The sequence below is a fragment of the Octodon degus genome, unplaced genomic scaffold (genome assembly GCF_000260255.1).
Source record: "Octodon degus isolate 3935 unplaced genomic scaffold, OctDeg1.0 scaffold00082, whole genome shotgun sequence".
Taxonomy (NCBI): domain Eukaryota; kingdom Metazoa; phylum Chordata; class Mammalia; order Rodentia; family Octodontidae; genus Octodon; species Octodon degus.
Genome location: NW_004524658.1, coordinates 6,731,681 through 6,746,423, shown reverse-complemented (window position 1 = coordinate 6,746,423; position 14,743 = coordinate 6,731,681). Strand labels below are relative to the sequence as shown.

Sequence of the window (14,743 nt, the reverse complement as noted above, 5' to 3'; positions counted from 1 at the left end):
GAAGTATCCATTTAAATAGTAAAAGAGTTACCTTCTTTCTCTAAATTTCATCACCATTAACTGAAGTATTTCTCTATTGATTGAAATACTAAAAAAAAAAAAAAAGAAAGAAATGCTACCTTTGTCATATATTAAATGGCAGTATGCTTTTGGAATTATTTCTTGATTTTTGTAATGGATCAATTTGTTTATGGATGAAACAGTAACCTAATTTTTTTTTTTCCGAACTGGGGATTGAACTCAGGCCTTGTACTTTCCAGGGAAGCGTTTATTCCACTGAGCCATCTCCCCAGCCCCTCAGCAGTAACATAATTTAAGTATCCAAGTTTAACAATATATTATATTTGATGTTGTTAATTCTTGTTTGTTGCTCTTTGTTTTTAAAGCTTTCTTTTTTTAGTTAATTACTTTTCCATATAGATTTGTGATCAGTTCATCTTATTTCATAAAATTCACTGTCAATGTATTTTCTTACTGGACTCATATTAAAATAATGAATTATCTCAGAAAGAATGGAAATCTTTTAAATGTTTATTCTACCACCTGTGTAAATCTTTCTTTACAGTTTTGTATATGTCTCCCAGTAGTGTTTTAACATTTTTTATTCAGCTTATTCCTGTGTATTTTATCTTTTTATTATATACTCTTTGATAACCTAAATCAGATCAGAAGATGCCTATTGTTCAAAAAGTATGAAATCACTTGGAGCAATATTCTAGATTAAGGATTAAGTTAGTCAGATTTCTGTCACTGACACAAAATACCTAAGAGAATCAACCTTCAAAGAAAAATGTTGATTTTTGCCTGATTCTTTCAAAAGTTTCATTGCATGGTTGCTCAGCTTAGTTGTCTTTGGACTTATGATAAGGCAGTACGTTATAATAGGGAGTGTGTGGTGGAACAAACTGCTCACACAGAGAGAGAGAGAGAGAGAGAGAGAGAGAGAGAGAGAGAGAGAGAGAGAGAGACAGGCAGAGAGAGAGAGAACAGAGAGAGACAGAGAGGCAGAGAGAGGAGAGACAGAGACAGAGACATAGAGAGAGATAGAGACAGAGAGACAGAGAGATAGAGGCAGAGAGACAGAGAGACAGAGAGGCAGAGAGAAAGATAGAGACAGAATCTCCTTGAAGAGCCATGGCTGAAGACAAAGCCCTTTCACATGGGTCTTTGGGAGACTCTTGCACAAAGCATAATAAGATCTGTACTAAAAGAGAATTCTGTATTATTGTCTTAATCTAGTCATCACACTTGTCATTACATCTTAACTTTATATAGAACCCTTTGTTCATTAAAAAGTCAATAATAAAAAGCTACCTATGTATTACTACCATTGTTAAAAAATGAGAAAACAAATCTCTGGTATATTGATGTAAGGTCCAGTGGAATTTAACTTTAGCGTGGAGTGGTAAAGAAAAAAAGTCCAATTGTATGCAACCAATTTCCCATCAGTCTTGCAGTAAGATTGCATTTAAGTAGCTTAAGTGAGTAGCTTTGTGTTTGTGATGGGCACAGCAAATCCTCCTTGCTGAAGTTGCTAAATGCTCCTCACCTAACAGTGATCCCCTTTGTTGATCTTTAGGGCATGGTGTCTCATCTGTTTATTTTGGCCTTTTATTTGACTTTCATTGACTTTGTGGCCAAGCCTGTTTTCTTTGTTTGCTGCGTTAGCTCAGATATGTAGGTGAACTCAGCCATTTAGCACTGGGCATGTAATTTTTGAAAATACACATGTTGAATTTGATGAGTGAATATAATTTTGCCTTGAAAATGGAAGCAAATGTTTGACTTCTGAGTAATATCTTGCTATCTTTTAGCAGATTGTTCAATTGTCTTTTTCTAAGATATAGCCTTCTGGCCACAGAGTTTCTATCAGCTTTTTTTTTTTTTTTCCTTCACTGCTCTATCTTAAACTGGATGAGAACAACTTATCTTCTTTAAGTGCTTCCTCAGATATTAGCACCTTTCGGTGCTAGTTTCTGGAGAGATGCAGCTGTCACTCAACTCAGTACTCAGGCAGTATCACGTGAAATTTGGTATGCTGAAGAATCTTATTACTCAAGATAATCATGCGTTGTGCCATGTTTCAAGTATTTAAAAGATGTAAACATGCATATTGGGCAGTTATGTCAATGCATGTAAAAAAAGAGAAACTAAAAATTGTGAATAAATAAATTTGTCCCTGTTGCTAGTACTGACTTTTCTTTAAGAAATTCAACTTACTGCCTTGTTTTAGGTATGATTGCATTTCAAAATTTTATTCTCTTCTACAAAATACACTTAGGAAAGTCAGGATGTAAAATGCTATTTATTTATTTATTTTTGCATTATGGGGGCTTGAACTCAGGACCTTGAGCTTGCCAGGCAAGTGCTTATTTTGCTGATCTATCACCCCAGCTCCCTAAAATGTTTTTAAATCCCAAAGTTTTATATAAATTTTATTTTTCTCTCATGTATTATTTTTGAAATAAAACCAATGAAACCAGATCAAAGAACGTGGAAAATTGAAATCTTGAGACACAATTCTCTGTATTATTGGAGTAATAACTGTAATTAGAATACCTTGAACAGTTGAAGGCTTCTGTTGGCTTCAAATGGGAGTTACTTAAAGTTACTTATGTAAAGAGTTACTTGTATAAAATTTCCTTCAGAATCTCTATTTATAGGATAGAGAGCTTACAGGATGTTAAAAGGGTGTTGTCTTATTTTATAGGGCTTCTTTGTTTGCCAACATACTTGAAGTTTCAATATACAAAAATTATTCATGTAATCTCTTCTTTGATGGATGTGGTTTTTAAAAGTTTCAGGTACCTGCTTGCAAATGTTTCTCAAGAATATTTCCTGGTATCTGGGGATTGCTATGACTTTTGTTCTCTTTCTTTTTTGAACTATTTTAAAAACAGTGGTTTTCAAATATAGTGCATCTTTCAGAAGAAAGATTTGGAAAAGAACAGAAAGCTGAGCCCGGGTTTAGTCATACGGCCAGCAGAACAAAGACCTAAGAAGTCTTTCATAAACAGAGCTCTTATTTTATTATGTCAGTCTTCTGATACAGACATCAAATCAATGAACAAAATCATAAGACAACAAGCCACCTTTGGGACTGTGGGAGTGTGGAACATCAGGTAGACAAGAAGGATAGGCCTGAGGAGATATTTGGTTTGTTTGTTTGGGTTGGGTTGTTACCATTTTTAATGAAAGAAGTAAATGATTGCTTTATATCTGTATCTCTTGAGTTGTTTCTTCCTTATATTTTTCCTTGTACTTGGAAAGATTTGGCTTTACATTCAAAGATCTTTTGTGATCCAGGTCTAGGGAGCCACTGTGTGAGGATGAATGCCCACATGGACAGTTGTTACTTGTGTCCTTAGCTTTTTCCTGTGTTCATTCACTGCCAATATCATATTTTTCTTGTAAACTTCATCTAGTTTTGCCAACTTGGAGGTTTTTGTAGTATCTCACACAACCTGGCCTTTATCACCCATTTGGATGGACATGTCCTGAACATTGAATTTCTCTCTGTTATTTGGAAAGTGGAACATTGGTAATTTTCTGGTGGATGAAGGGAGGTACATAGAAATGCCTGCACTGTTTCCTTCTCCAGGCAGAAGCCACATAGAGACTAACCTCCATTTGGTCTCTACAACTTCTGCAATGACTACAGATGGAAAGAGGAAAGGGAGTTTTCAGCTAGGTTTCTCTATCCAGAATTTCTTGGTCTCTGTACTAGTGTAGAACTATACTCAGTCTTTTGTTTAGGTTTCTCAGTCTTTTTTCTTCTTAAACCTAGGATCATAATTTTCACACACTTGGAATCCTACTCAGGCATTAAGCTACATGTACTCTTTAAACAGAAGCTTAGTTTCATATTTTTTTATTGTAGTTGGTAATGATTTTTGTGTAAGTTGAAAAAAAGCATATTTTAGCCACATTAGGAAGAGAATAGACTCTGGAGTTAGGCATGTCAGGGGTTTAACCCATATTCCCCATGTGCTGACATTTTTACTTCTTAAACCAGTTGTATGACATTTCTTCTTGATTTGGTTATAGTAAAGATCTATCCTATAGTATTTGTTATGAAAATTTCCTGAAATTATACTCACAAAGTGCTACCAGAGCCCAACCCCTGGCTTATACTCAATACATATGAATTTGTTTTAAATTTATTTGAGATATTCAAATGCCTTTTTTATTTTTGAAAAGGACATATTTTAAACATAAAAACATTTGACTTTCATTCATTCCTCAAATGTATGTTATGCCTTTTCCTTATGTCAAGCCCAGGCTTAAGAGTTGGGAATATATAGTGAATAAAATGATATTTTAAAATATTACATTTATATAAGAATTCATATTCTTATCTGGAACACAAACAATAAACAAAATAGACTTGTGAAGCATTTGTCAAATAATGATCACCATTACAGGAAACAAGTTATCCTAGGAGCAGATAATGATTGAGTAGATTCTTGAAGGGAGTGAGGGAGTGAATGATTTGGATTCCTGTGGAAAAAAGAGAACAACAGGTGCATTATTCTGAAGCCAACAGATTGGTTTTTCTACAGTGTGGCGGGAAGTGTAGCCATACAGGTAGCAGAGGTCATATCATTTGGGATCTTGTAGGCAACATAAAGACTATGGTGTTACTCTGAGGAGAAGTAGGGCCAATTTAGAGGGTTGATCAGAGGAATGAGATGATCTTACTATGGTTTAAAAAGAAAGAAGTCTGGCTGGCCTTTTGAGAAAAGACTATTAGAAAGACCAGTGCAGAAGCAGGGAAACCAGCAAGGAGACTGTTGCAGTGACCCACACAAGTGATGGTGGTAGCTGGACAAGAGTAGTAGGTCGCAGAAGAAGTGGTTGGAATCTGTTTTCCTTGAGCATGTTGGGCTGAAAGTTTTTTGTAGGGTGTGGAAAGCAAGAAAAACAAGTAAATGAACCAAACCACAAATAAAGGCTGCTGCCAAAGATTTTGGTATAAGGAACTAGGGTTGCTGGTAATGGAAAGAGGAGGGCTGGAAACATTATACATTTGGGGTAAGAGTGAGGAAGAAGATCAGAAGTTTGGTTTGAGTGATGTTAAATTCGAGATTAAATTGCCTATTGGACATGAAGTAAACATTCATTAGATTTTTTAATTCATGAAAATGGGTGAAGATTATGAAGGAAAAAGTACTGATAGGCAAGAGACTCAGACTTGGAAATCATTGAAATTAAGAAAAGCTGAAGATGAGGAGAAACTCTCTGAATATATGTTACCTACAGTGGAAGTGTGGTTTGGGAATACATTTTGAGGAAAATTATGTAGATTTACCATTTATCTTAGTTCAAACACTAAGAAAGTGAAATGTTTGTTTCCTTGAAATAAATATTGCACATCTATTGGTAGAGAATCATAGAATTGCAGAAACATTCAGTGAATTTCTACAAAAGACAGAAACATCTCTTCTGGAGACACTAAAAGCTCTTTTTAAAAAGATTATAGAAAGCAGTAGTAAATTTAGAAATGGTTTATACACACATCAGAAAAGTGGGGTAATGGATTGGGTTAAGAAATGATGGTCGACGTTTTTAGTAGGTAGAGCCATGTGGTTGATTTAGAAATGGCTTATGAAAAAAATGAATATCAATTCAAATTTATGAGGAAGAGAGCATAGACTGTAGAAAGAAAATTTCAAAATTGAAAATGGCTTATTAGCCACTGAACAACTAGGTCTAGTTTTCTGTTTTGCTTCTTTTTTCTTTTTTTGATACAGGGTCTTACTGCATAATTCAGACTCAGTGATCCTCCTGTTTCAGCCTCCCCAGTGCTGGGATTACAGGCGTGCGTCACCATGCCCGGTTTCGGGGCTAGCAAAGTGCACCCAGTGTTCCCAAGCCGGCACAGCATGCCATACTGGGAATTGAACTTGGGTCTTTGCACTAGCCAGGCAGGTTCTTAGACTGCTGTGCTGTCTCCCCAGACCTAGGGCTAGTTTTCTGAGGAGTGAGTAATTTTTTCCTTATCACTGTTATTATTGTTATTATCATTTAATTAAATTTTTTTCATTTTATGTATTTGGTATAGGGTATCACTATGCAGCTAGGACTTGTAATGATCCTCCTCATTTCAGCCTCCCCAGTACTGGGATTACAGCCATGCTCCACCACGCCAGTTGCTGGCTCACTGCACCCCCGGGGCTGGGAATGAGGGATAGAACCCTGGTCCCTGAACTTGCCAAAGTAGGCACTTAGTCTGCTGAGCTTTTTCGCCATTATTATTATTATTATTATTATCATTATCATCATCATCATCATCATCATCATCATCATCATCATCATTCAGGATCCCATAGAAAACAGATGGTTCAGGGACAATTGAGAACTTGAAGAAAGAATTTTTTTCAAAGACAGAAGCAGGGTTAAAGTATTATCCAATATCCTGTTGGTGCTTCGCACTGGTACCACCAGGCAGGAAGCTGCACAGGGCATCCAAGGCTGGAAGTCAGTCTCCAGAACCGCAGAGTAGGTAAGAAGGATGAAGACAGATTATTCAGCCTCCTGTCTCCATAAAAAATTTAGGGCAGGGGATGCAGCTCAGCAGCACAGCTCCAGCTCTGGAAGCGCAAGGTAGTGGGTGCGATTCCCAATACCAAAAAAAAAAAAGTGTCATTATATTTTATGTAGAGGATTCAGAAAACTTATTTACCAGTAAAAATTTCGAATGATTATACATTGGATGGTGCACTCAATCTTCCAATGTTCATACTTTTAGAACTCCCAATACCACCACCTCATTTTTTAATTGAAAGCATTGTTTTTATTTGTCCATTTTGTTTGTAAAGTTCTGCTCTTTTTATTTATTTATTTATTTATTTATTTTTTTTTTTTTTAGCTTTTCTGAGCATTTATTACAAGACCCTAACAGTGTTTCATCTTTTCTTCCCAACATCTGCCCTGAGGCTTCCTTGGCTCTCTTCACCTGGATGCCGAAGAGCCTTGGCAGCACGGGTGTGCAGACTGGTGGACACCTGGAAGCTTTTCCCTCCTCTGCGGTGATGCTGGCCTTCTCCTTCCTGTAGACGCACCTGATGGGCATCACAGGTCCTGTCACCTGGGTGGCCAATTCCAGTTCTTCAGCAGAGCTGTCTGCCTTCTTGGGTGTTGATGGCTTCCTGGGGAAGAGATTAGAGCGTTGGCTTGCAGGGACTCAGTGGATTTGTTCCGCCACCTTGGGTCCTCCTAGATGCCAGTGGTCCTCCGGGTCATCTGCTTGTGAATTTCGGCCACCCGCAGTGTCTCCAGACTGAAGTCCCTGCCTGCTCAGACCTTGGTGTGGTATCGCACCGCGCGACAGCGCACCATGGGCCGGATGGGTGCGGACGCAGGGCGCGGGGGATCTTCCGAGCTGGTTGATGGCACCACGTAGTCAGACGCCGCTGCCAGCCCTTGTGGAAGTGGGGCTTCAGAATCGGGCCATTCCGGCTGGGCGCTGTGACTGCCTCTTAGGCCGCAGATTCGCTGAACAGAAAGGTCTGCTCAAATATTTTTAAAATATTTATAAACAAATGCCTTTTTCTGTTTGGAGAAGAATCTGCTTGTAAGCAAGGTGCCATGTTTCCAGCTGCACAAAGTCTCATTTTGCTAGCATATGCTCCATAAGAAAGAAATCCATGTCTATTCATTAGAGTCACTGCTTCTTTAGCCTTTATGACAACAGCCGGACTTGCATCTCAGTGTATTCAAGGCCCTCCTAATAGAGGCCAGTGAGCTAAAATAGTAGTTGTACAGTATTATCTGCTGATAGAGAAAATACAGAATGAAAAAGAGGTAGTGTAAGTGCAAGAAGGTTCTAAGTGAATTTTTATTTGGTAATCACAGCTGCATATATTTGAAAAGTAATACAACTTAATGCAGGTGAGGTAGACGGTCTATCTACTCTTGACATTTGATAATTCTTGGACTGACATGTGGATTTAAGGACTTTTCCCCGCAGTAGAGGTCTAGCTAGAGGAAGCAAATAAAACCTGAAGTACCAGTTAGTTAGGAAGTTGTTGACTCTAGCCAAGTAAATGAAGGGGCTAAAGTCCAATGAGTCCAGTCCACAGTGTGTAGCATCACTTTCTCATCTTCCCATCACACAACACTTGGGCAGGCAGACTTCCCCTCCCCTTCTCCAAAATTCATGTCTAGCCAAACTGTGTATGTGTCTTCATTTGGAAATAAGGCCTTTGCAGATATAATCAAGCTAAGATGAGGTCACATTTGGTTAGAGTAGCTCTACTCCAATGACTGGTGTCTTCGTAAGAGGGAAATTTAGAAATGCACACAACAGAAAGACAGCCCTGTGAAGATAGAGGCAGATGTTGGAGTTATGCTGCTACAAGCTAAGAAGCACCAAGGATTGCTGGCAACAAACAAAAGCTAATAAGAGGCAGGGAGAGATTCTTTTCTGGAGCCTTTGGAGAGAGGATGGCCCAGCTAACACCTAGGTTTTTTATTTCTAGCCTTCAAAATGATGGGAGCATAAAATGTCTGTTATTTTAGGCAACATGGTTTGTGGTTCTTTATTATGAAAGTTGTAGAGAACTAATGTAACATAATCAATTCTGCCCTCAGCTGCAGACTCGGATGGTATTCAAAATGTTTAATAACATTACACTCTCCATCCAGACGTCTGCTGCATTTATGGAGCAGGTTCCAAATGGATCTTTGCTTTTTGAAAGTCAAGGGCATTTGAGCTGGATTGTTAGTGTGGTGAAGAATTTTTGGGGTGAACTGGGGAAATAGCCTTGGCTATTTAAACTCTGGCTTAGAATTTTAGTATTTTATTTAGCAGACTAAGCATCTGCCTCAGCAAGCACAGGGACCAGAGTTTGATTCCCGGTCCCGCACGTTGCCCCAGCCCTACCTCTGGGGCATGCTGAACTGGCAGCTGAATCTCAGTGTGGTGGTGCTGGCCTGTAATCCCAGTGCTGTGGAGGTTGAAAACAGGAGGATAACTATGAGTCCAAGCTGCATAGTGAGGCCCTGCACCAAATATATGCATTAAAAAAACAACAACAAATTTTAATATTTTAGACACCCATGGAATTGTATTAATGTACATTAGGCATGTGCCCTAGATGGTCTAAGTTAATATGCCTTTCCTTCTTGCCACTACTAAAGTGCTAAGACTCAAAATTGTCCCAAACTAGGCCAATCAAAATTAAATTTAGGACTTTGTTGTTTGGCTAAAGGAGAACATGCCCTATCATTGGCCAGTGAATGTGAAGTAACATGGCCCTGATTGCTGCTAGCTGAAACTTTGCAACCTGAGAAGAAGCTAATGTAAGGGCAGAGTCGACAATTGAAAAATGAAAGAACTGAAAGCCACAGACATGTGGATTTGGAACTCTGATCATTTACACTGGAATCTCTCCCACCCTCCTATCCTATTAGATCCACTTAATCCTTTTTATTGTTTATGCATATTTGAGTTGGCTTTTTGTAGTTGTTATTTCTAACTGGGCACATCATTACTAATAGAATTTCAGTGATTTTCTTAGAAGGTATTTATTAGATTCTTCTATTTGAAACATTTTATTTTGATGTCTGCCAGTATAATAATTTTATATATACCTTTTACCTTTGTGTTCTACTAATAAAAGAGACACCAACTAGGATTCAGAAAAGTAGGAATTTACTGAAAGGCTACTATGTGCTCATTTTGTACTAAGCTTTGGAATATAGCAAGCAGGTGCACACATACACACAGATACTTGTGTGAACACAAACACACACTAACACATTTCTACTGTATATAACAAGAACTCGTGTGTGACAGATACTGTGGATGGAAAGAATGGGAAGAATATCACAGACCAATAAGACGATCTGTACTCCATTGAAGACAGTAGAAAAATAAAGTTATTAATTCAAGAATATATGGGCTTGTAAATAGAATTCTGTTCTATAAGACTAACTCCAGAAATAAATTAAATGGCAATGAAAGGCCAATTTAAATGCAGAGGCTAGCAAAAGAACAGAGATGGAGAGAGATAAACAGAGCCATCTGGGGAAAATCATGAAGTTAAACTACTTTTCCTGTGTCTCAGTCTCCAAAATAAATCCTCCTTTTCATGTTCTGGGGCCATTTCAAACACAGGGCTAAGGAGTGGCAAAACAATGTACCATTGTTCTCTGTGCCCACTAAAAATGAAAATTTTAAGTTGTTTCTATCAATTTGGGTTGCTTTGAATTATTGTCAGTGTATCTGCACACTGAGTGTGAGGCATCTACCTTATATTCCTCTTGGTAATTATCGTGTGTACACCATTAACAATAAATATTAAAAAAAAACCTAAAGATTTGGCCAACACTTTAATTATTTTAGACCATTTTTTAAGTTAGAATATTACTTTCTTTTTTTCTTTTCCTTTTTTTTTTTTAGAATATTGCTTTCAATAATCAGAAAAAAAGAATTTTAGAAAGAAGCTGCAAAAATTACAAACTGGTTTTTCCTACTATGCAGTTCATGTGAAATTGCTGCTTTCTGAAGAACACTGAATTAAAATTTTATCAATACGTGCAGTGCCACACATTTCCTATTTTAGTTGCTGTTTAGTATTCTGGTCTGCAGTGGAATACATAAAAATTAAATGCTAATGCTCTTTCATTCGTGATTTAACAGGTAAAAGTTGTTACCGCATGCAGTATTATCCTGTCTATGCACATATGTAATTGTTGTTTTTTTGCAATCATAATGTCTTCATGCATTCATTTCATTTCATCTTCCAAGCATGTGATATGAATGTCTTCGTTTTTAAAAAAATCATTATCTTCTTTAGTTTAGAAATGAAAAGATACATCTGAGAGACACGCTTAAGAGGCTTCAGGTGAAGACTTAGTTTAATTGGTAAGGAAATTTTTAGTTTCTACCTTTTATTTTGTTTCATTTAATTTATGATTAACAGCTACATAAAACTGTGAGCCACCTAATGGAAGTAGTTTTATAAATATTGCATACCATTTTATGTTCTTCAATCTGTACTCCCCTTATCAAGTATTTTTATGTGAAAAAAATTCAAGGTTAGTGTATAAGGAAGTAACTAGCTACTTTAGTTAGATTTCTCTTCCCTGAAGAAAATTACTATAATGGTTACTTTGCAAAAACGCAATTACTGTCACTGTAACAATCAATCACATTTTTTTATATAAGAAACTTTAACAACTTTTGAATGCATTAAAAAATGAAAAAGACTCTGTGAAATAGGACTAGATACTCACCCCCCCCATCCTGATATCTGGTAAGAAAAAATACTTCAGTTACCTCTCTTGAGAAACATTTTAATGTTTCCTGTATGATTGCTGTGAAAGTTATAGTAGTAAGCAAGTTTTTTAGAACATCATGGAAAAATGTTACCCATATTCAACAATTTGAAGCTGATATTGTTTCTGATGAGTAACAGCTTAATCCTAACCCAACAAGATCTTGAGTTTCACAAATTAAATCAAAAGCCATAATTTGGAAAGGTTTAACATTTGCTATACCTCTAAGATGAAAACATCGCCTGGTGGGATGGAGGTTAGCATATAGGAACTACATTAAATCTTAGCTTTAATAAAAATCACTAGTTGAAGTCAGAAAAATTTTTAGTCTCCAAATGTTATGCAGTCTCATACTTTATAGACAGTATTTCCCCTTGAGAATCATCTGTCATGAATATGCTACTTATGAAGGTAGAATACTAAATATAAAGTTACTATTACACAGTGTATACTCATACAGTATTGGAAATCTAGAAATAGATGACGTGTCTCTTATTTAATAATGTGTATATTGACATGATGAATATATATATATATATATATATATACATTAATCAAAATATATCAAAGAATAAGGCATTTGAGCAAAATCAATTATTTCACAGAGCTATTTGCACTAACACACAAAATTATCACCTAGCAGCATGGCTCACAGCTCTTTTATCTTGGAAGATGTCCTTGTCTATTTTTTCTTATTTTCCTTACTGTCTGTAGCACTAAATCCATCCTATCACTTGCCTAAATTGGATATAGTAGATGTTTTTAGTTCTCCCTTTTCCTTAGCTCCTTCATTTCCTCTTTTACTTAATTCCCACTCAAACTTTCAGAAGTCTCTGGATACTCACATGGCCTTAGTTTAGGTCCCCTGTTAGCCTTTTCTCTATCTTGTATGTGTTATCAGTCCCTCTCTGTTTGTCACCCTTTTATCAGCTTCCAGAGTTGTCTTTCCTAACACCTTGGTGTGACATGCTCTTCCTGCTGTATTCTATCTGCCTTCACTTCTTTTAGCTTCTTGGGCAATCCTGCATTCTGCCAATGGCCCAGGGAACTAGTCTACACAGTTCTGTAATAGTAGGTGCTTCCTTTTCTTGCTGGAGAAACTGGAGAATTTCTAGGCTTCTAATTAGATTTTTTTTTCTGAACCAGGGATTGAACTCAGGCTCTTGCACTTGCCAGGGAAGCACTTATTTCACTGAGTCATCTCCCTGGCCCTAAAATGGCAGAAAGATTTTTTTTGTTTGTTTTTGTTTTTTTGCCGGGTGTGGGGGGGGTACCCTCAGGATGCCTTCAGGACAGGTCTGGTTTGGCTTGAGGATGAGAGGATCAAATCACAGCATCCTGAGCCCATAGGCTTCTAATTAGAAAATTCCCATATTAAACTTCATCTAAATGTTTTTTTCTGATATCCCTAGAAAAAAAAATGTGATGTTTACGTCCCTGTGATAACATAGCAGTTTGGACAAAAGTGGCTGTAATTGTTGATATACTGGGTCAACTTGAGAAGTTTAACTTAGCAGGGGGCCAGGGACCTTACTCTGTAAACATCCTGAGTTTGTGGAGAAGGAGGGCCCAGAGATGGTGCAGGCGGAGAGCCTGCCTATAATATAAGCCAGGAAAAGAGGCTTGCTTTGCTCCCCTTTTGCTCTTGTTGCTTTTGCTGTCTTCTACTCCCCTGAACTGTTGTCCATCTGCCGTGCCACCCTGTCCTGGGGATAGTGGATTATGGACTGAAACCTCTACAAACTGTGAGCTAGATAAACCTTTTCTTCCTTAATTTTGGGTGTCAGGTATTTTGTCTCAGCAATGAGAGAAAAGTAACCAGACAGTGGCTTATAGCATTTTCTGTGTTTCCTGAATTTTTCTGCATTGTGTTGTGAGCTTATCCAGGGCAAGGATGCATCTTCTTCCCTGTGATATCCCTGGGGCTTAGCTCAATTGATGACATGTGGTAGCTCCCCCCCAAAAAGCAAAGGAATAAAGTACTTTAAGTTGTGAGCCAGTTTCAGTGTTATGAATAATAGATTTACACTCTGTCTGAGAATAAGGCCATTAAGAAAAATAATTTTAGGTCAGGCTGTAAATATTAACTTTTACCAATTTACCTGAATGTAAAAATCCATTACCAATAGGAAGGATTTTTCATTATTAGGAAGCTTCTCCATTCTTACATTCATATAGCTAGATAGACAGATAGATAGATAGATAGATAGATAGATAGATAGATAGATAGATAGATCTTCTAAAATCTTTACCTATTTATTTATTTATTTATTTATTTATTTATTTATTTGGTATAGGGTCTCACTACACAGATTGGACTCATAGTGATCCTCTTATCTCTCCCCAGTGCTGGGATTATAGGTGTGTGCCACCATGCCCAGTTTCAGTGGCTGGCACAGCACACCCCGGGTTCTGGGGCCCACATGGCATGTGGTTCTGGGGACTGAAACCAGGTCCTTGCGCTTGCCAGGCAGGCGCTTAGGCTGCTGAGCTCTTTCTCCAGCCCCTTGTGTATATTTCTGAAAGAGTATAAAAATGTGGTCAGTGAATGACGAATAGATAATATTGTGTGCACGATTATTTAACAGAAAATTCAAAGCAAAATTAAACCACTATAGGATATATGTTGGACATTAGATTGCTTTCATTCCTTGGAAAGCGAAGATTGCCTGTAAAATTTGTCTGGTAGCAATTTTTTGAATGTACTTTATATTGGGATAGTAGCAGGCCAGCACTACTATAGAAAATTGGTTCTATTGCCAACATGGGTTTTATTTTTCCCTTGGCCACTTTCTGTTATCAGAGAAGTAATAAAAATGTTTCTTTTTGCCACTTCTATGCTTTCTAAAAAATAGAAAAAAAGATAACAGCATAAGATTTAACTTCTCTGTCCCTCAGTCTCACAAAGGAGAATTGGATATGTATGTTTTTTTATCTTAAAGCAAACTTGAGTTACATTTTTAGTTATATAGGTCTTGCTTTTAATTTAGTTTTAACCATCCAGCAGAAAAGTGTAACCATAAGGTATAAAAAGTAAAGCTATATTAATACGCTGAGCTGTAAAAGGCTCAAGTCAACAACTTTGGACAATTGCCAGTTGTGCTGGTAACTCACTACTATTATGCACTATTGAACTATATTGAGTTATTTTGCTGAATTCAAGTACCTACAATTTTTGGAACTGGCATTAAGCATGAAAATGTCCTTTAAAGACTTCTCCAAACATAGCTTCTCTAACAGCATTGGAACACCCATCTCTGACAAAACAGAACAAAAAAGGGGGATATAATTTTTTTTCGAATTTCTATTATTTTGTTTAATGAAATTTTGCATCATTTCTAATTTTCACCATTTTGTAATCTTTTTTGTTTGTTTGTTTTTTCCCATAATTTTATTGAGAAACAAATAGCAATGAGACAGCTTCAAACCAAATTGGTAGGACAGTTTCAATAATTAA

The 14,743-nt window shown here is 37.0% G+C and overlaps 1 pseudogene; it reads right to left on the bottom strand.

Moving 5' to 3' along the window:
* Nucleotides 1–4,418: 4,418 nt before the first annotated feature.
* LOC111818177 lies at nucleotides 4,419–13,448 on the bottom strand (annotated as a pseudogene).
* Nucleotides 13,449–14,743: the final 1,295 nt, after the last annotated feature.